This window comes from Anabrus simplex, chromosome 2, assembly GCF_040414725.1.
Source record: "Anabrus simplex isolate iqAnaSimp1 chromosome 2, ASM4041472v1, whole genome shotgun sequence".
Classification (NCBI taxonomy): domain Eukaryota; kingdom Metazoa; phylum Arthropoda; class Insecta; order Orthoptera; family Tettigoniidae; genus Anabrus; species Anabrus simplex.
Window position 1 is genome coordinate 214,969,337 of NC_090266.1, and position 22,129 is coordinate 214,991,465.

General features: G+C 36.3%; 1 protein-coding gene across 5 annotated transcripts in view; it reads right to left on the reverse strand.

Annotated features, from left to right (window-relative positions):
* Window positions 1–22,129, reverse strand: part of Ctns (Cystinosin) — a 636,400-nt gene that overhangs the window by 20,028 nt on the left and 594,243 nt on the right. Inside the window, exon 14 of one of the 5 annotated variants that reach the window (XR_010859247.2) lies at window positions 19,418–19,436. The exons of the other annotated variants lie outside the window; for them this stretch is intronic. The gene's annotated coding sequence lies outside the window, so the exon portion shown is untranslated. Of the gene's footprint in view, window positions 1–19,417; window positions 19,437–22,129 lie in introns of those variants that run through there. 5 annotated transcript variants of the gene reach the window in all.

Here is a 22,129-nt window from a genome sequence, read left to right on the forward strand (position 1 = left end):
AGGTATAGCACATATTTCGGATTCTGGAAGTCAAATGGACTGTATCGCGATTGACCTGTCTAAAGCATTTGATAGGGTGGATCATGGGAGACTACCAGCAAAAATGAGTGCAACTGGACTAGACAAAAGAGTGACTGAATGGGTTGCTATATTTCTAGAAAATAGATCTCAGAGAATTAGCGTAAGCGAAGCTTTATCTGACTCTGTAATAATTAAGATGAATTCCTCAAGGCAGTATTATTGGACCTTTATGTTTTCTTATAAATATATAAATGATTTGAGTAAAGGAGTGGAATCAGAGGTAAGTTTTTTTTGCAGATTATGTTATTCTCTATAGAGTAATAAATAAGTTACAAGATTGTGAGCAACTGCAAAATGACCTCGATAATGTTGTGAGATGGAAAGTAGGCAATGGTATGATGATAAAAGGGGTTAAAAGTCAGGTTGTGAGTTTCGCAAATAGGAAAAGTCCACTGAATTTTAAATACCGCGTTGATGGGGGTGAAAGTTCCTTTTGGGGATCATTGTAAGTATCTGGGTGTTAATATAAGGATCATCATTGGGGTAATCACATAAACGGGATTGTAAATAAAGGATACAGATCTGCACATGGTTATGAGGGTGTTTAGGGGTTGTAGCAAGGATGTAAAGGAGAGGGCTTATAAGTCTCTGGTAAGAGCCCAATTAGAGTATGGTTCCAGCGTATGGGACCCTCACCAGGATTACTTAATTCAAGAACTGGAAAAAATCCAAAGAAAAGCAGCTCGATTTGTTCTGGGTGATTTCTGACAAAAGAGTAGTGTTACAAAAATGTTGCAAAGTTTGGGCTGGGAAGAAATGGGAGAAAGGAGACGAGCTGCTCAACTGTATGGTATGTTGCAAGAGACTATCCTCATTTCTTCCGTATTGAAAGTCTGTTAAAAGGAGAAGAATAAAACTTTGATTTCCACATATTCAATACATTAAAAGCATTTATAAAATTAGGATCTTATCCTTTTTTTATTGCTTAGTTGTAAAAACATAGGACATGTTTTGTTCATATTTTGAATATCTTCAGCTATAGATATTCTTACAAGGTTAAATTGTTAACACTGTTCTAGAACTTACACTTATGGTTTGCTGTTAACAAACTTATCCATAATAAACTTTAAAAAACCTCTTAAATATAGAGCGTTTATATATTACGTCGTCTTATTGAAAATAATATGACTATTTGTTGAGTTTGAAACTTTAAAACCTTATTCTAATATTTAAAATACAATGCCATTAGTTTGTCTCTGTATAAATACATTTACAATCTGTTAAAATTGCTGAATGTCTTAAAATTATTTGTTGAATACACATTAAAACATTTTGTTACAACTGGCGTGAACTTTTTCACACATTGTACCATATGGAAATGAAATCTTAATACATTCTCAAAACAGCTGAGTTTAGGCGTGAATATTCATTTCCATATGGTACAACGTGTGAAAAAGTTGACACCAGTTGTAACAAAATGTTTGAATGTGTATTAAACAAATAATTTTAAGACATTCAGCAATTTTAACAGATTGTAAATGTATTTATACAGAGACAAATGAATGGCATTGTACTTTAAATATTAGAATAAGGTTTTAGAGTTTCAAACTCAACAAATAGTCATATTATTTTCAATAAGATGCCGTAATATATAAATGTTCTATATTTAAGAGGTTTTTTAAAAGTTTATTATGGATAAGTTTGTTAACAGCAAACCATAAGTGTAAGTTCTAGAGCAGTGTTACCACTTTAACCATGTAAGAATATCTATAGCTGAAGATGTTCAAAATATGAACGAAACATGTCCTATATTTTAACAATTAAGCAATAAAATAAGGATGAGATCCTAATTTTATAAATGCTTTTAATGAGTGGTATGTTCCGAGCTGTCAGCGGAGAAATGTCATGGAATGACATTAGTAGACAATTAAGTTTGAGTGGCGTCTTTAGAAGTAGGAAAGATCACAATATGAAGATAAAGTTGGAATACAAGGGGACAAATTGGGGCTAATATTCATTTATAGGGAGGGGAGTTAGGGATTGGAATAACTTACCAAGGGAGATGCTCAATAAATTTCCAATGTCATTGAAATCATTTAAGAAAAGGCTAGGAAAACAAGAGATAGGGAATCTGCCACATGGGCGACTGCCCTAAATGCAGATCGTATTGATTGATTGAATTGGAAAAATTGTTATTATTAGTTTTAAAAGCTATGTGTTGGTTATTTTTCTTGAAAATATTAGTAATTTGGTATATATTTACACTATTTAACTATTTGTTTATTGATTCTCTGGTTAAAGTAAAAATTTGACATCTTTTGGTTGTGTTGATGATTTTATTGATAAATTGTGCATTATACCCATTTGATTTAGCTACAGATCGTATACCATTTAGTTCATTTTGAAGGTATAAGGGGGTAGTGAATGTTCTATTTACCATACTATAGTATGCCACTTTTTATGGGATTGGGGATGGAGAGAATCATTTTGGATTGTACTAACCGTTTGAGTTGGTTTACTAAAGATACAATATGATGGCTGGTGTCTAGTAATAATTAGATCTAAATTTCTGTTGGGATTCAGATTCCAGTGTAAAACTGATATATGGATCTAGGGTGTTTAAAATGGATAGGATATAGGCCGCATTTCCAAGGTCTTGATTTAATATAGCCAGAACATCATCCACATAGTGAGTCCAGTAGCAGATATTACTGAATACGTGTTTAGGAATTTTGTGTATTCTAAATTATCTAAATAAATTTCTGCTAATATCCCTGAGGCTGGCGATTCCATGGCCAAACCATTCTGTTAATACTGGGCGAGTTGGCCGTGCGGTTAGGGTCGCGCAGCTGTGAGCTTGCATCCGGGAAATAGTGGGTTTGAACCCCACTGTCGGCAGCCCTGAAGATGGTTTCCCATAGTTTCCCATTTTCACACCAGGCTGTATCTTACTTAAGGCCACAGCCGCTTCCTTCCCACTCCTAGGCCTTTCCTGTCCCATCGTCGCCATAAGACCTATCTGTGTCGGTGCAACGTAAAGCAACTAGCTGTTGGAAAATAACATTATTAAAACTGACGTTGTTGTTATTTAGAACAAATTTCAGAATGGACAAACATTCCTGAATTTCCTGTATGGATAATTTACTATACTTGCTTACGTTAATGTATATTATATCTATGGTTTCTTTTATAGGGATACTTGGATACATGTTTTTAATATCAAAAAAGTGGATTGTAGGGTTAGGTTGAACTTCAAAATTTTTAAGATTGTCAACTAATTCTAATGTGTTTTTTAGTGGACTTGTTGGCTAGAAACCTGTAATTTTTCTGTAAAAACTGTTGTATGTACTGTGAGGTTTTATATAAAGGGCTCCGTCTATAATTAATGATAGGTCTCATGGGAACATCAGCCTTGTGGATCTTGAGTTGGGCTCTACCTTTGAGGAGTCCTGGGTTCATACTGATTAGTTCAGTGGTTTCTTTGTCATTTAAGAGGAAAGTTAGACTTTTAAGCAATTGTTTTAAGTTCTTTTGAATTTTAGTTGTAGGATCTTTTTTGAAAATGGTAAAAGATTTGCCAGAGAAAAAGTTGTTTGTTTTATTAATGTATTCCACCTTTGTTGGCTTTCGTTACAATTAAGTTATTTTCTTTCATTTTCTTTTTAAGCTTCGAAACTGAATTAATGGTACTGGCCAGATTTGTTTGAGAACTGGTATTACGCAGTTTAATAATATGACTTATTTCTTCCTTCTTTGAATCTAACCTCCTCTTGTTAATCACTAGGAAGTTTGGTAATTACTAATTCTGATTTTGTTACTGTTGTAATGATGTCGTTTGGCCAGTTGTGTTTTGGGTTCCTGCTCAACATTTTGAATTCCTCCTCATTCAGTGTTAAATCAGTTAAGTTAATGATAGGTGGGTGGAGATTATGTATGGAGTCAGTGTTCGAATATTGCACTTCGACATCACGTCTTAGATTGTGGGCTGTATTTTACAGTCTATGCAATTTATTATCTAAAACTTGTTGCTTATGTTACAGAATAATTTCTAGTTTACGGTTAATCATTGTTAGAAAGAAATCCCATTGGGTTTGGTAAGGTATTTTTGCTATTTCTATGTGAGTCTGATATAGCTTTTCATTAAGATGTGTTTTCTTTCTGTATAAAAATTTTATCTCATTATTGATTCATATTTTATTGGTTTTAAGTTGAATGTTATTTACGTGATTCATAGATCTGTGTTTTTTAGTGTAAATTTCAGAAAATTGGGAGTTAGATCATTGGTTATGCACTGTTTGAGAAAGTTAATATCTTTTCTAATTTTGGCAATCTTAGTTTTTAGGCCTAAGTATTGTACCAGGAAGGCATAGGCCCTGGCACATACGAGTTATAAATCTTTATTTATGAGCGAACGGCTAAGTTGCGATGTACGAACAGCTGTGCGAGAGAAGGTTCTTGTTCTCACTGCACTGCGTAGGGAGACCACTTGAGTGAAGCAAGATCAAGTGACGTCAGCACTGCCTGTAGCTTCCCTCCCCTCAGAATTCTCTCGAAACCATTTTTTGAACTTTTTAACGCCTGGATCAATTAACATGAGACCAACACTAAACTGTAGGCCATATTCTGAAAGTACACCCCTGCAAATTTGAGATCAATCCATCCAGTGGTTACCAAAATATAACAAGTTAAAGTTTGGAAGTGTTATCACCCCTTCATCACCTGATTCCTAGCGCTGCTCGCAGCCAGGTATAAATAGGTCAACGAACTGAGGTTATAGCCAGTGTGTTCTGCGATTATGACAGAAGGACAGTATGCTCCGTCGCGATCCGCGAAGATGTAGAAATCACACTCGAACACTTTGAAATTGTGTGAAGACGTCGCAAGCAAAGTGTTATGAAGTGTTAGGAAGTGTTATGAAATTTTCTCCGACTAAATCGTCATTATATAAAATTTTGGAATGTGTTAACCGAGTGAAGTTACAGTAGAAATTGTGAATTGAAGTGTAATTGGAGATTTAAGTATTTCATTTACCAGTTAACGATATTGTGGACTTTGTCATTTTCACGTAATTCTGAACTTTATCATTGACTGTAGCAGTATTCTAAGACATTGCATGTGATAAAGTAAACTTCTAATTTGTGATCATTCTAATGATTCTGAGATAAATTTCTCCTACTCTAGTCCAATTGTTAACTGTGTGAGATATTATTCCACTAAACATTCAACCAATGACAGGGCTAAATGTGACTATTTTTTCGTGCATTTCCTCGAACTTTCGATCACTACTACGAGAAACTAACGGAATATTCAGAACTTTTTATGGCAATATTAAGTCATATTGACTCGTGTTAAGCAAATTCAATCATAAAATCTTCTTAATCTATGAACAGTATTATTCCAGAGACTGTTGTAGAGACTGTTGTTAATGACATTTTTTCAAGTGTTTTATGGACTGTGATGATTATTCTACGGTCGAACCTCAGACATAATCAGTAACTATTATGAACTCTGACAGTGTTAAATCCTAATTCTATAAACTGTGTGTGTGTGTATGTGTGTGTATGTGTGTGTGTAAAAACTGTGTTTTCTGTCTTGAAAATGATTGTAAGTCCTTACTTCATTAACCTGACTTACAAATCATACTGTAGCATAGACTGTGATATTCTAAGTCACGTATTCATCACCGTAAAACAAACGTGAGAATACGAACTGTGCATTGAGACTTGTGTTGGTGTATAATATCAATCTTAGTGATAATTGAAAGCTCTATAGTGCCAATTGAACTTTCCGTGTTCCGACATTATTTCTAAGAGAACCTCGGAAATCTTGGCAAAGTGTTGTGAGACTCTGCTGCATTGAATGTCGCTTCCAGCGTGGGATTAACGTGGTTTCTTCGATCATGGTACCCATCGAGGGACATCGACGAGGGATATTAATGTGGTATCTTCACTGAACGGACTTGTCACGCTGCTGGTGCTGAGTTTGAGCCTTGGCTGCATGCCGCAGAATGTTCCGGGCACCAAGCCGCAGGACAGCACAACACTTATAAGCAGATTCCAGGTGATCTTCTCATATTTTGAGTGAGTAATTCCACTAACTGACTTTTAACAAAGCACTCAGTTAATCATAGTGTTCCAACAACAGAAAAGTGCTTCGTATGAATTTCAGCTTGCTATTCATAATAATTCAAGAAAGCTTCATATCTTGTTCTTTAACTGTAAATTCCTTTCTAAAATCTTTTATAACTTGAAATAATTTCACGTAGAAGAACTCCAGGGTTTGCAAGTGCTTAGATGAACTGTAGGAGTATACAGCAAGTGATCAAATAGTTTTTTATTTGAACTATCAACTTATTCATGAACGTGTGTGTTAATATTATGTTCAAAAATATTAGAAAAACTGTAGGCTTGTATCACGAGTGATGGACTTCATGAAATTCTATGTGCAAAGTGCTATTTTGGTATTTAAATCCATCATAGATGAACTGTAGGGTGTTTACGATATCTAAAAGAGTGATATTTATTTTGGACATTTTTAAGCAAGTGGATGTCTCAGAATACAACAGTATCGATATTTTATTTCTGCATTTTTGAAATATTGTTTGAAAATTTAAGTTTGAAGTTTCAGCTGCAAGGTGATTTTCATGAATATTTTAATAAATATTGTCAAAAAGATTTTACCATCTATTATTCACCCTGCGATACTATCCATCTTTGTACCTGCTCCAATAAGAAACCGAACACTACCTGAGATCCTTTCCATGCTCTGGCCCCATAATCATTTCCTGGTACAGCGAAGATAGTCATAATAGATGGCGCGCCAAACGTGACGGGCTCGATTGGAGTCACGATACAAGTTATAATAGATTTCGATCAACGTACAAGGCCCGATTGGAGCCACGGCAAAGTTAAGATAGCATATCTGAGTGCCATTAACTTACTGGATAATAACCCGAACATGAAGGGCTCGCAGTATTTCACGCTTGACTTTATTGAATTTCTTGCAACATGGATAATTTACTTGCCGCAATTGAAGCTCTTAGGCTGAGCATTAACGATCAGAATGCTAAAACTGATAGTATTAACACTCAAATGGTAGAATCCAATAACCATTTACAGGCCCAAATGGTACAGTCAAACACGCAATTACAGATGCAATTGCAGGCTCAAATGATCAAGTCTAACAACCAGTTACAGATGCAATTACAGGCTCAGATAGTCAACTCTAATTCTCAACTGCAGGCGCAGTTAACTGAGTCGAACAGCAAGGTCGAAGATTTGACTTCCAAAATTGACAACACCTTGGAAACAAAATTTGCAGAGGCTGATAAAGTAATTAACAAAAGGCTCACTGAATCAAGTGCACTAATAGAGCAACGATTCCGTAAAGCCGGGACACGCCTCAAAAAGAAATTAACAGACTCCAGCTCTCAAGTTGAAGCAACCTTGAAAAACATGCGGGACCAATTCGTGGAAAATTTAGAGTCTGTTAAGGAAGAAATCAAGACGGAAGTTATCATGTCTTTGGATAAAGACCTTAGAACAGTTCTTCCTTCAGTTCAGGCATTTTCCACCGAGCTTAAAGACCTACGAATGGAATTCCAGGAATCGCACGGTAACATCTCACAAGCTCAAGTAAAGTTAGCTCAGGTACAGGAAAACCTTCGAGATGCGTTAAAAAATGACATAGGAAAATTAAGAAGAGAAATAGGGCTCATCAAAAGCACTCAAGGAGAACTTAACAAGCGTATTACAGGACAGCTGGACAGCACTCACACGCAGATAACTACTTTTTGTAAGGAAATGCAAGTTATTAAAACTGACCTGAGGAACGAAATAAAGGATCTAGACACCTCAATTAACTCAAAAATTGAGAACTTATCCGAAGAGGTCAACCAAATTAAATTGAGAGACCCCATAACTGATGTCACTGTCGCTGGTTCTTCAAGGGAGATACATAGTACAACGACCCTTATTAAAGTACAGGATGACAAGCCAGTAAAATTTTCCGGACGTGACGAGTACACCGCCCGAGAATTTTTGTTTAATGTGGAGGATTATCTACAGGAGAACAGGGTGGAAAATGACAGGAAACTTAGAGTGGTATCGAAACTTCTGGAAGAATGAGCCTTATCTTGGTTTATAGCTTTTAAGAACAGCTTCAAAAATTATGAAGACTTAAAACAGGCTCTTCTTAAAAGATTTTGGGACACAGAGACTCAACATCTCGTTAAGATGCAATTGTATGCTAGGAAGTACAATACCTCAGTCAATACTTCAAGGTATTCAGATTATTTCCTAATGCAATTGAAGAAATTATAATTCTTGAATCTGCCTCTGCCAGATATTGAGCTTATTCAGATTCTGACCCTTCAATATCTGCTTCACGTACAGGAGATACTAGTTGCTGCCAACATCAAGACGCTAGAACATTTTGATGCCACTTTGCGTAGGTTGGACACAGCTAATACTCAATCTACTCCGATATGTAGTAGAAATAGAGAGGTACGCACAAACTCTATGGAAATAAAACCGCCAGAGAGAGAAGAACCCAGGCCACGAGAAGAAGGCAGAATAAGCCCAACCAACCCAAAATGATTCCGAAACTTCAGACGTCAGAGGAATCAAGATAGGCACCCTTACCGACCAAGAAATTAATGGAAACAGCGTGAGAACACTCCCGAAGAAAATCGAGATTCGAGAAGACGGGACTTGGAAAGAAGATGGAGAGATACCCAGGAATATGTCAGGGAAATAAATCGTAATCCTGAGGAGCCTGGACCCACATCCCTGGAATATCAACGTCAATTTGAACCAAGAGAGCGACTATCGCCTGACCCTGAATCAACAGGCGCTATTAAAAAAAAAAAAGCCGATTGCACAATAAGGAGATTGACTAAAAATCACGATGAGGACGAGGTATCGAATCACTGTATTGCCGTCATTAACTAATGGCACAATGACAATTCAGAATTGCTGTTTGAAGGCGCACAGACACCAAGGCCAATAATTATGCGTTCATTACCTGTTATTACTGTACACATGGGTAATTTACATGTAACTACGCTTATTGACTCTGGAGCGCAAGCCTCTATGATTTTTGATAGACTTGTGGACTCATTGAAAGATCAGAGCAACATTTTATTATTACTTGCAGCGCAGATTAAAGTAAGAGGGATAGTTCCTGACAAAGCCATTAAGTGTAAGTCACAAGCATTTTTGGAATTTGAAATAAACAGTCAGTCATTCGAACACATCTTTCTGGTAGTTTCACGTCTTAATTTGAACTTAATTCTTGGATCAGATTTCATGATCAAATATAAGGGAATGATCGATTACGATGCCAACCTCGTGAAATTGAAAAATGATTCTGTAGAACTGCAGCTGGTAGGACGAAGTGAGCTTGGAGATTCAAGAAAATGGAGCCCACTTCGAAGAAGCTGGTGGTGATTACATACAGCCTGCTGCAAGCGAGGAAGCACCAGCCACAGCAGAGAATAGAGGGGGTGACCAGAATGAGGACAGAGTAGAGTCCCTACTTGATGAAAACTCCATAATAGGTCCAGATTTTCCAGATTATGTGATGTCATTAGCCAGTGCAGTTGAAGACCTGGAAATCAGATTCAAACTAGAGGAGGCTAAGAATGAAGTTTTACAGAAATTTTCATGTGTGTCTGATGATAAACCTGGAGAGATAGCTAGTTATGAGTATCATCTCAATGTGACTGACTTATCCCCTTACCAGAAAAAGCCATATCCCATTCCAGAAAAATATAGGGAGGAAGCTCGAAATTTAATCCACAAAATGACTGATGATGGGATAATTTCCCCTTGTGTAACCAAATATTTAAATCCATTGGCAATAGTGCATAAGCCTACGAAATTGTGAGACTGGATGGCACTTTCGAGGGTATTTATAACTCGGCTAACTTGAAACAGTACATTCAACATGAAGAGTAAAGCCTGGAAAAGAAAATCCTGCGTATTTTCTTTTCGTCAAACCAGGAGGAACATGTACCAGGAAGGCATAGGCCGTGGCACATACGAGTTATAAATGTTTATTCATGAGCGAACGGATAAGTTGCGATGTACGAACAGCTGTGCGAGAGAAGGTTCTCGTTCTCACTGCACTGCGTAGGGAGACCGCATGAGTGAAGCGAGGTCAAGTGACGTCAGCACTGCCTGTAGCTTCCCTCCCTTCAGAATTCTCTTGAAACCACTTTTTGAACTTTTTAACGCCTGGATCAATTAACGTGAGACCAACACTAAATTGTAGCCATTATTCTGAAAGTACACCCCTGCAAATTTGAGATCAATCCATCCAGTGGTTTCCAAAATATAACAAGTTAAAGTTTGGAAGTGTTATCACCCCTTGATCACCTAATTCCGAATGCTGCTCGCAGCCAGGTATAAATAGGTCAACGAACTGAGGTTATAGCCAGTGTGTTCTGCGATTATGACAGAAGGACAGTATGCTCTGTCGCGATGCGCGAAGACTTAGAAATCACACTCGAACACTTTGAAATTGTGCGAAGACGTCGCAAGTAAAGTTTCTCATATATTATAGATAAGAAAGGATCCACCTTATCAATACAAGATTTATTTATATAAGATTCTACTTACAGTACCGGTTTCGACTTTTTATACAGTCATCCTCAGCTGTACATTAGTACCTTCACATAAGTCAAAGTTAGTTAATATGCCTTGCCCAGTAGAAAAGTCATAATAATGGAGTGTGTCCAATGTTCAAATTGGGCATGTTTCAAAGTAAAAGTTGACTATATGTACAATCTAAAAATGAGTGTGGGTGTGTCTTTTAGGCCTAAAATTTGTGTGGGTTAACTTATTTTAAAAGTACAGGTACATAAACACATTAAAATATATAGTACATATTAAATCACATATTAAAATATGCAGTTCAAGTTAAAAATCCATTATGATGACTAGGAACACTTCATTAAAATGAGTTTAACATCTTGCGTTTGTCCATTGTCTTATTTTTATCCAATATGAATGGAGAATGTCCGTATTCACAGGCTGTGCTTTCTGGGGTTCTGTTATATGTTAGGTTTATCCACTAGTTTGATTAATAGAATCTTCAGTTATTGATGACAAGTCTAATATGTAACCAGAGGTTTGGCTTTAAAAAAAAATTCATAACTTATGTATTGTACGAATGACATACTACCACTATTCTGATAAGAAGAATAAACAGATGAAAAGTGGTTAGCAAAAAGATTGACAACCCATTTTGCATAGAGTACTTTTCCAGATGATGTAAATCTTCTTGAAGTTTTAAACAATCAAGTGGACAATTAATTTGCATAAAATTTTTTGCATCGTCGGCAAACAAAAGCAATTCAGAATTCCTAAGTATATTTTTAATGTCATTTATGTAGAGAGTAAAAAGTAAGGGCGCAAGGTGAGACCCTTGAGGAACTTCTCTAGAGATCTTTGTAATTCGGGGTTATGCGGTTGCTGAACCTGAATAAATAAATAAATAAATAAATAAATAAATAAATAAATAAATAAATAAATAAATAAATAAATAAATAAATAAATAATAATGCTCTGTTTGACTAGCTTTCCCGTTCAGAACCGATCTTGATGCTATAAGAATATTTATTCTTCTCCTGTTATTATGGCAACTGTAATACAAATTGACTGATGTATATAATGTTATGTATTATTTAAAACAGAAGAGGTAATATATTCATGCAAATAAAACCTACTACAGCACTGCCATCCTATACCATAATCTGAGCACAGTATTCAAAGTAGATGTTCGGTAGCAATTCTAGCACTATGTCTTCTTGTAACAGGATACACAAAGCAAACAGCAATACATTCAGGTAGTCATTATAAATAAAGGTAACAGGTGACCTGTTAGAAAGGAATACAAATCCTTCATGCCAAATCATCACAGCTCCTAGCGCAAATATCTTAGATTTGAATAAAATATTTGGCAGGATGGTAGAGTATGTGAGGTAACTTACTGTACATGTGTATCAGCCCTCAGTGATACAAAACATTGATACAGCAGGGTTGCAAGCATTATAAACATTGACACACTTTCATTTTTTGAGGGGGGTTTACAACCATATTAACATTACACAGTTCTTTGCAAATTAATTGGAATATAACAGTAAGATACACATTTTTTTTTTTTTGGTACTTATTCACTTAATACATACTTTTAATCTTTCTTAATACCTAATATATCCTCCCTTCTGATTTATAAGTTGCTTTACATGATTTGGCATAGGTTCCACAAGCTCTGAACATGTATTTTAAGTTCATCATGAAATTATGTTATAACTAGAGACTCTGCCATGAATATTTTTGTGGAACAGTCAAACAACCCCTAAATACTCTCATAACCATGTGCAGAGATTTGTACCCTCTATTAACAATCATATTTATGTGATTACCCCAATGAGTCGAGCAGCTCGTCTCCTTTCTACCAAGTCTTCCCAGCCCAAACTTTGCAACATTTTTGTAACGCTACTCTTTTGTCGGAAATCGCCCAGAACAAATCAAGCTGCTTTTCTTTGAATTTATTCCAGTTCCTGAATCAAGTAATCCGGGTAAGGGTCCCATACACTGGAACCATACTCAAGTTGAGGTCTCACCAGAGACAAATATGCTCTCTCCTTTACATCCTTACTACAACCCCTAAACACCCTCATAACCATGTGCAGAGATCTGTACCCTTTATTTACAATCCCATTTATGTGATTACCCCAATGAAGATCCTTATATTAACACCCAGATACTTACAATGATCCCCAAAAGGAACTTTCACCCCCATCAACGCGGTATTTAAAATTCAGTGGACTTTTCCTATTTGTGAAACTCACAACCTGACTTTTAACCCCTTTTATCATCATACCATTCATTGCCTACTGTCCATTTCACAACATTATCGAGGTCATATTGCAGTTGCTCACAATCTTGTAACTTATTTATTACTCTGTACAGAATAACATCATCTGCAAAAAGCCTTATCTCTGATTCCACTTCTTTACACATATCATTTATATATATAAGAAAACATAAAGGTCCAATAATACTGCCTTGAGGAATTTCCCTCTTAATTTTTACAGAGACAGATAAAGCTTCACCTACTCTAATTCTCTGAGTTCTATTTTTTAGAAACAGAGCCACCCATTCAGTCACTCCTTTGTCAATTCCAATTGCACTCATTTTTGCCAGTAGTTTCCCATGATCTACCCTATCAAATGCCTTAGATAAGTCAATCGCAATACAGTCCAACTGACCTCCTGAATCCAGGATATCTTCTATATCTTGCTGGAATCCTACAAGTTGGGCTTCAGTGGAATAACCTTTCCTAAACCCAAACTGCCTTCAGTCAAACCAATTATTAATTTTGCAAACATATCTTATGTAATCAGAAAGAATGCTTTCCCAATGCCTACATACAATGCGTGTCAAACTGACTGGCCTGTAATTTTCAGCTTTATGTCTATCACCCTTTCCTTTATATACAGGGGTTACTATAGCAACTCTCCATTCATTTGGTAAAGTTCCTTCATGCAAACAAAAATCAAACAAGTACTTCAGATATGGTACTATATCCCAACCCATTGTCTTTAGTATATCCCCAGAAACCTTATCAATTCCAGCTGCTTTTCTAGTTTTCAACTTTTGTATCTTACTGTAAATGTCATTGCTGTCATAGGTAAATTTTAATACTTCTTTAGTATTAGTCACCTCCTCTATCTGGACATTATCCTTGTAACAAAGAATCTTTACATACTGCTGACTGAATACTTCTGCCTTTTGAAGATCCTCGCATACACACTCCTCTTGTTCATTAATTATTCCTGGAATGTCCTTCTTGGAACCTGTTTCTGCTTTAAAGTACCTATACATACTCTACCATTTTTCACTAAAATTAGTGTGGCCACCAATTATGCTTGCCATCATGTTATCCTTAGCTTACTTCTTTGCTAGATTCAATTTCCTAGTAAGTTCCTTCAATTTCTCCTTACTTCCACAGCCATTTCTAACTCTATTTCTTTCCAACCTGCACCTCCTTCTTAGTCTCTTTACTTCCCTGTTATAATATAGTGGATCTTTACCATTCCTTACCACCTTTAGAGGTACAAACCTATTTTCACATTCCTCAACAACTGCTTTAAACCCATCCCAGAGTCTGTTTACATTTTTATTTACCATTTTCCACCGATCATAGTTGCTTATTAAAAACTCCCTCATGCCTGTTTTATCAGCCATATGGTACTGCCTAACAGTTCTAATTTTAATCTCTTCCTTTCTTTCACATTTATTTTTAATTACCACAAAAACAGCTTCGTGATCACTAATACCATCTATTACTTCAGTTTCTCTATAGAGCTCATCTGGTTTTACCAGCACCACATCGAGAATATTCTTCCCTCTAGTTGATTCCATCACTTTCTGAATCAGGTGCCCTTCCCATATTAACTTATTTGCCATTTGTTGGTCATGCTTCCTGTCGTTCGCATTACCTTCCCAATTGACATTTGGTAAATTGAGATCACCCGTTATGATCACGTTCCTTTCCTTATCGTTTCCCACATAGCTGATTATCTTATCAAATAATTCTGAATCAGCATCTGCGCTACCCTTTCCTGGTCTGTACACTCCAAAGACATCTAGTTGCCTATTGTCTTTAGAAATGAGCCTTACCCCTAGAATTTCGTGCTTGTCGTCTTTAACTTTTTCGTAACTTACAAATTCTTCTTTCACGAGAATGAATACTTCCCCTCCTACCTTTCCTATCCTATCTCTACGATACATGCTCCAGTTCCGTGAGAAAATTTCTGCATCCATTATATCATTTCTCAGCCATGATTCAACTCCTATTACAATATCTGGTAAGTATATATCTATTAAATTACTTAATTCTATTTCTTTCTTTACAATACTTCTACAGTTGAGGACTAACAGTTTTATGTCATCCCTACTTGATTTCCAGTTCCCTGTTCCCTTAACACCGCTGCCTGGTGCACCCTGTTTCCCTGAATTGAAATTTTGTGAGTCTCCTTTTGCAAATAACCTACATGTTTTTTATTGGATCTAAGGCAGGTTCCCTGGTCAATCAATCAATCAATCAATCAATCAATCAATCAATCAATCAATCAATCAATCAATCAATCAATCAATCAATCAATCAATCAATCAATCAATCAATCAATCGTGATCTGCATTTAGGGCAGTTGCCCAGGAGGCAGATTCCTTATCTGTTGTTTTTCTAGCCTTTTCATAAATAATTTTAAAGAAATTGGAAATTTATTGAACATCTCCCTTGGTAAGTTATCCAATCCCTAACTCCCCCTGCCTATAAATGAATATTTACCCCAATCTGTCCTCTTGAATTCCAACTTTATATTCATATTGTGATTTTTCCCACTTTTAAAGACACCACTCAAACTTATTCGTCTACTAATGTCATTCCACGCCATCTATCCGCTGACAGCTCAGAACATACCACTTATTGCAAGTAACTGCCCTAAATAACTACCGGTATATTAAAAAAACAGAGGAATTCTTTTCGGACAAAACTTGCACTGTAGTAAACAAAGATCCCATAAATAAGATTCAGTGGAATCTAAAAATTATCCTTAATAATAATACTTTATTAATGGTAATACCATTTTACATAACAGTAAAGAAGAAGAAACAAAACGAAACACACTAAAAAGAAAGTTCAGTGGAATATAAGTACAAAAATATGTACAGATATTACACAGGTTATATTACAAGTAATCACAGGAAAGTAATAATCAATTCTGGAGATTATGTAAGTGATTTCTAAATTTTCACAATGAGCAGTAAAATATATCAATATCCACTTTGTTTAAAGATCTTGATATTCGTTCAATTGGCCCATTGAATGCATAGTTAGGTCTATGCCAATTTGTAGACAATGTATTCTTGAACCTTGTGCGTCTGTCTGGTACATGTACGTTAATTTTTGCAAGGAGTTGTGGACAATTCACCAAGGAATGAAGCAATTTAAAAATGAAAAGTGTATCCAATAATTCACGGCGTTATGACAGGCTATGCAGATTTAAGGACTGTTGTAAGGATGTATAATCAACATTATCATGAGAATCCTGCTCTAAATGAATATAAACGAAGAAATTTATGTTGTACTGAATCTAGTCTATGGATAGAGGTCTGATGAGAAGGGTTCCAAACAGGTGTACAGTATTCTAGTATAGGGCATACCATAGACACATACAGCAATCGATAGGTAGCTAAGTTTGAAAATTCTCTAGAATATCTAGTAATGCAACCCAATCTTTGAAATGCTTTCTTACAAATATTTTCAATATGTTCATTAAACGATAGGTTATAACTGAATAAAACACCAAGGTCATTAACTTGTGAAACAGGAGTTAGAATGTTGTTATTACTAAATTTGTACTGAAATGATATTTTCTTCTTGTTTTAAAAAAACGATATTATTTTATATTTCTCATGATTAAGTTTCAACCCATTTTGAATACAGTACTTTTCCAGATGATGTAAATCTTCTTGAAGTTTTAAACAATCAAGTGGACAATTAATTTGCATAAAAATGTTTGCATTGTCGGAAAACAAAAGCAATTCAGAATTCGTAAGTATATTTTTTAATGTCATTTATGTAGAGTAAAAAGTAAGGGTGCAAGGTGAGACCCTTGAGGAACTCCAGTGGTAACAATAATAGGCGCAGAAAAATGAATCCTTAACAATCTGCAGGCGATTTTTAAGATACGATTCAAACAATGAGAGGAGAGGCCCATTAATTCCGTAGCCTGTTAGTTTTTGCAGCAAGATATCGTGGTCGACAGTGTCAAAAGCTTTTGAGAAATTTGTATAAATGCAGTCCACTTGGGAGTGGTTCTCTATTGCATCCAAGAGGAACTGATAGAATAAAAGAAGATTGCTACAGGTTGACCATCCTGAAAATAATCCATGTTGCTCATCAATGATGATGTTTCTAAAGAGAGGTGCGATTTTGTCAAGAATTATTGAGTCAAAAATTTTGGAAATATGAGAAGAAATTATAACTGGTCCATATTGTTTTATGTCAGTTTTATCACCATTTTTGAAAACTGGACTAACAAATCCTTTCTTCTATTCCACTGGAAAAACGCCTTGGTTTAGTGATAAGTTGAACAGATAAAAGAGTGCTTCACATAAAATAAATGAGCAGTACTTGAGCAGGTAAGGTGAAACACCATCAGGTCCTAAGTTTTCTTTAATTCCAGAGATATCAGTTTGTTGTAAATTTCTGCCTTACTAATGTTTATAACTGATAGATTGACAGAGAAAGGATAATCATTGACATACTACTACTATTCTGATAAGAAGAATAAACGGATGAAAAGTGGTTAGCAAAAAGATTGACAATATTTTCTCCAGTATCAGCTGTAACTTTTTTTTTTTTTTTTTGCTAGTTGCTTTACGTTGCACCGACATAGATAGGTCTTATGGCGACGATGGGACAGGGAAGGGCTAGGAGTTGGAAGGAAGCAGCCGTGGCCTTAATTAAGGTACAGCCCCAGCATTTGCCTGGTGTGAAAATGGGAAACCATGGAAAACCATTTCAGGGCTGCCGACAGTGGGGTTCAAACCTACTATCTCCCGAATACTGGATTTCAAGAAATGCTGATAATCACTATTTGAGACCTGATATTTTGTATTGCTTGTGTGCTTTCTTCTTTTCAATAATCAGGGACTTCAATTTATGATTAAACCACTTTGGGAATTTGGGAGTCTTAAAATTCTGTATAGGGATGTAAAGTTCCATGCCATAATGTAGTACTGAATAGAAGGTTTCTACTGTTTTATCAATTGATACATTTTGAAACATCACCTTCCAGCTGAACTGTGACAGATAATAATTTAGTCCATTATAGCCACCATTTGAAAAGTCAAAATAAAACTATCAACAGGCAAGGAATTGTATAGCTCATTTATAGGTAAAGAAATCTAATGCTGGGTGGTGTCTATCGAGGGGGACAATGCTTTCATTACTAGATTTTACTTCAATGGAACTGGAGTTACTGAAAACCAAATCAAGAAAGTGATTCAGAAAATTTGGGATAGCATTAAACTGGTTTAAACAGAGATGCCAAATCGCATCATTTGATGACCCTAGCTCGCAAAAGTTATTCGTGGCATATGAATCCAATGACGAACTCAGCTCGCGACGATGCACTGCTGTATATCAATACATGTTGTTCAGTTACTAACTCACAGATGCCACTTGTATGCATTCTGAGCTGAAGTTTAGACATGTGGCTTCGGTTATATCCCATGCTCCAGGTTATCACACACTTCTTGAACAAGAGATAAAAGAATCTTTGTTCATATTATTTCGCTCACGTCAGTTGCAATCATGGCGTCAAGCAGATGTGTTGGTGTTGATGAAGATGGAATACGAATGCTAACAGATAGTGTTTTAGAGAGTGATTATGAAGACAGTGATGTTTGTAACGACAAACTAGACTCTGAAGGTCTTAGTTTGAGTTTGAGTGATGCGTGTAATAATGCTGATGACACACAAAGTGATACAAATTATGACGGTGTGCCAAGTCTTTCGAAATGAGCTCATACCTCGGCACAGACAAACTTGAATGACTGAAAATGGACAAAAAGTGTCAATATCCCTGTTGTACATACGTTTAGTGAATACAGCGGGGTTAGTGATAACTTACTGAAAAAGTTTGATCGCAGCCACTATCTGAAATTGCAGTATTTTGTGAATACATGAACCCTTTGTTTGACAAAATATCTGATGAGACAAATGCCTATGCAGCAAGACAGTTGAGCAATCCTGACAGAAGGAAAGTGAAACACGACAAATGGTTTGAGACTACACCCGACGAAATTATGGTATACTTTGCGTTAATTATACTAATGTCACAAGTGTGAAAATCAGGAATTCAGTTATACTGGAGTAAAAACAGGTGTATAGACACTCCCATTTTTCGTGAAACCATGAGCAGGCGAAGATTCATCATAATTTCTCAATTTGTCCATTTTGTTGACGATGAATGAGTCAATAATAGTGACAAACTTAGAAAGATTAGACCTATAATACAACATTTCTGTTCCAAATTTTCTGAATTATATTTACCTTCACAAGATATTGCTCTAGACAGAAGTCTAATGAAGTTCAGAGGCCGTCTTTCATATGTCCAGTTCAATAGGTCTAGATGTTCAAGGTTTGGAATTAAAATTTACAAAATTTGCAAATCTAGTTCTGGCTACTGTCTAACCTTCAAAATTTATGTAGGTGATGATGTAACGGATCCAAGTCTGCTGGCAAGTACAAATGTTGTGCTCAATATGTTAGCCCGAGGGCATATATTGTTTTTAGATAGCTGGTATTCCTCCCCAGATTTATTCAAAAGGCTGCAAGACAAGAAGACAAATGTAATTGGAACTGTTAGACAGAACCGAAAAGACATGCCTCGCGATATCAGTAAAACTAAACTCAAACGTGGAGGGTATGAGACATGGGCTGCCAACAGTATATTATGTGTGAAGTGGAAAGATAACAAGGATGCTTGCTTTCTCACCACTAAACACAAATCAGCTGACATAATGGGGACAGGGAAACTCAGACGAAAGAGAGGACAAACCCCTAGGGAGGAAGTGATAAAACCCAAGTGTGGCTTTGAATACCAGAAGGGAATGGGTAGGGTTGATCTTCAGGATCACATGACAGCCTCTGTTCCCTGTCATGCGACACACAGTAGAAGGATATAGAAAAATATTCTTTTACCTCCTAGATTATATGTATTTTCAATTCCTTCACTGTGTATCACAATGTCGCTGCTAACAAAAAGATGAGCTACACTGACTTCAGAACTAGCATTGCAAAGCAGCTACTTGAAATTGTTCAGTTGCCGGAGTACTCTGTTCGAGGTTTGACTTTCAGTGAGCACCACCCCTACCAGATTACAAGCTAAATCATGGGCCCACTTTCCCATGCATATTCCTCCAACAGAAGAAAACAAAAGTCACAAAAAGGTGTGTTGTGTGCTACAGCCAGGGTAAGAGAAGTGAAAGTTGCTGGCAGTGCAAAAAGTGTGGTGTAGCACTCACTTAGAAGAATGTTTTGAGGTGTACCATACTCAGCAGATGTACTACAAAGGTGGCATTGGTAAGCTTATTCCTTCGTTATTATGCATGCACATTTTCAGAAAGGAATCTCTACTGGTTAGTTTTGTATGATTTCTTAAATAATACTGTGCAGACGACTACTGTAGTGCATGATTTAAATATGTTTTCTCAGTGAACTGCTACGGTATTTAAATAGGATGTGAATGGGTTAAGAATTCCACTTTTTTGTTTAATGAGCAAGAATACCAAAAGATGGTAAGTATGAACCCTAAGATACCAACGGCAAGGGCATTGCCCAAGTTACAGAAAAATAATGTACCTATACGTCCTATAATTAACAGCAGAAACAGCCCCAAGTATAAATTTATACACTACTTCCTCAAAAGACACTATAAGTTTAATAACGAATCGTCGATCAAAAATGCAATAGAATTTTGTGATAAACTAAACAAATTCAACTTACAACCACATCATAAAATGGTTTCATTTGACGTAACCAACATGTATCCAAATATACCGGTTAATGAAACTATTAACATCAAACTCAATCTTTCCGAACATAGTATATTCTAAACATACAAACATATATACATTTTCATAATCAAATGCATGCCTCTCAGCATTCAGTCTGCAGGCCTCTGTGAATTAACTAAGCATTTCCACAGTCCCTTATTTGCAACTAGCTCTCTGGCGTCATCTACTTCCACACCTCTGTTCATTAAATCATTCAAAACTGAATCTAACCATTGTGAACTTGCTTTCCCCCTACTTCTCTCAACCTCCAGGCTGAGGCCACTATTTTTCTAGGAAACTTATCCTCCTCCATTCTCCTCTCATGAATCCCCCCACTCCATCCATTGAAGTTTGTTTATAAATGCTCCTTCACCCATCGAGTTTGTTCCAAACTTAGCCTTTATCTCCTCATTCTGAGTACCCTTCTGCCATTGTTCCCAGCTGTTTGTACCAGCAATCATTCTCGCTACTTTCATGTCTGTTAGTTCTAACTTATGAATATGATATCCTGTGCCCACCAAACTTTCACTTTTGTACAGTAAAGTCGGTCTGAAAACAGACTGATTAAATGTTTTGCCTGGGAGCTGAAGTCTTTCTTACAGAATACCATTGATCGCAACTGCCAGCTCACTGCATTAGCTTTGAAGTACCGTGATTTCACTTAGTATACTCAACTCTCAAATCTGGGACACACTTGCCAAGGATCACTCACTTTGGTGCTGAACCACCTCTACTGCTGGTGAACTGCTTGAGCGTTGCAGGCATGAAGAGGCTAAACGACAGATACATATCACCGTTAGATGCAGCCTTGTCCTACCTCATCCATCAAGAGCAATCTGTGTGGATGCTCATTAGAATTGGCTTGTTCAGTCATCAGAAGTACAAGCAAAAACAGGATTGAATGCTAGTGGATTGTAAGCATGAGAAATTGGATACTCAGAAACAAGTAACAGTTCGTGACAATGATGAGAGACTGCCATTCACGGAGAATACTTCCCAAATATTTGAAATGATGCACCTGTTCCTATTTTACATTCCCTTTCTGGCATTCAAGCTTCTTAGGTTTCTTTCCTACTGACATCAGTTTTGTCTTCAAAATGCCAAATTTCATATCATACTCATTGCACCTCATTTCAAGCTCCAAGATATTCCTGGGGGCAAAGATAGCTGAGAATAAAGCATTTCAGCACAGTCAACCATTAAGACCAAGTCATCAACGTAGGTAAAACTGCTTACTATATTTCCACCCAACTGAATCCTTCACTGCCATTTTATACCTTTCAGTAAATGATCCACGTATATCATGAAAAATAAAGTTTATGGATTACAGATTTGTTTAACCAATTCTCAGTGGGCTCAACTGTGAACATAAATGTCTTTGATTGCTTGTAATAACCTACCCCTATTTCCATTATTGCCCAGTCTACCTAATATCCTTTCCTTTGGAACTCTGGCAACTCTGTGAA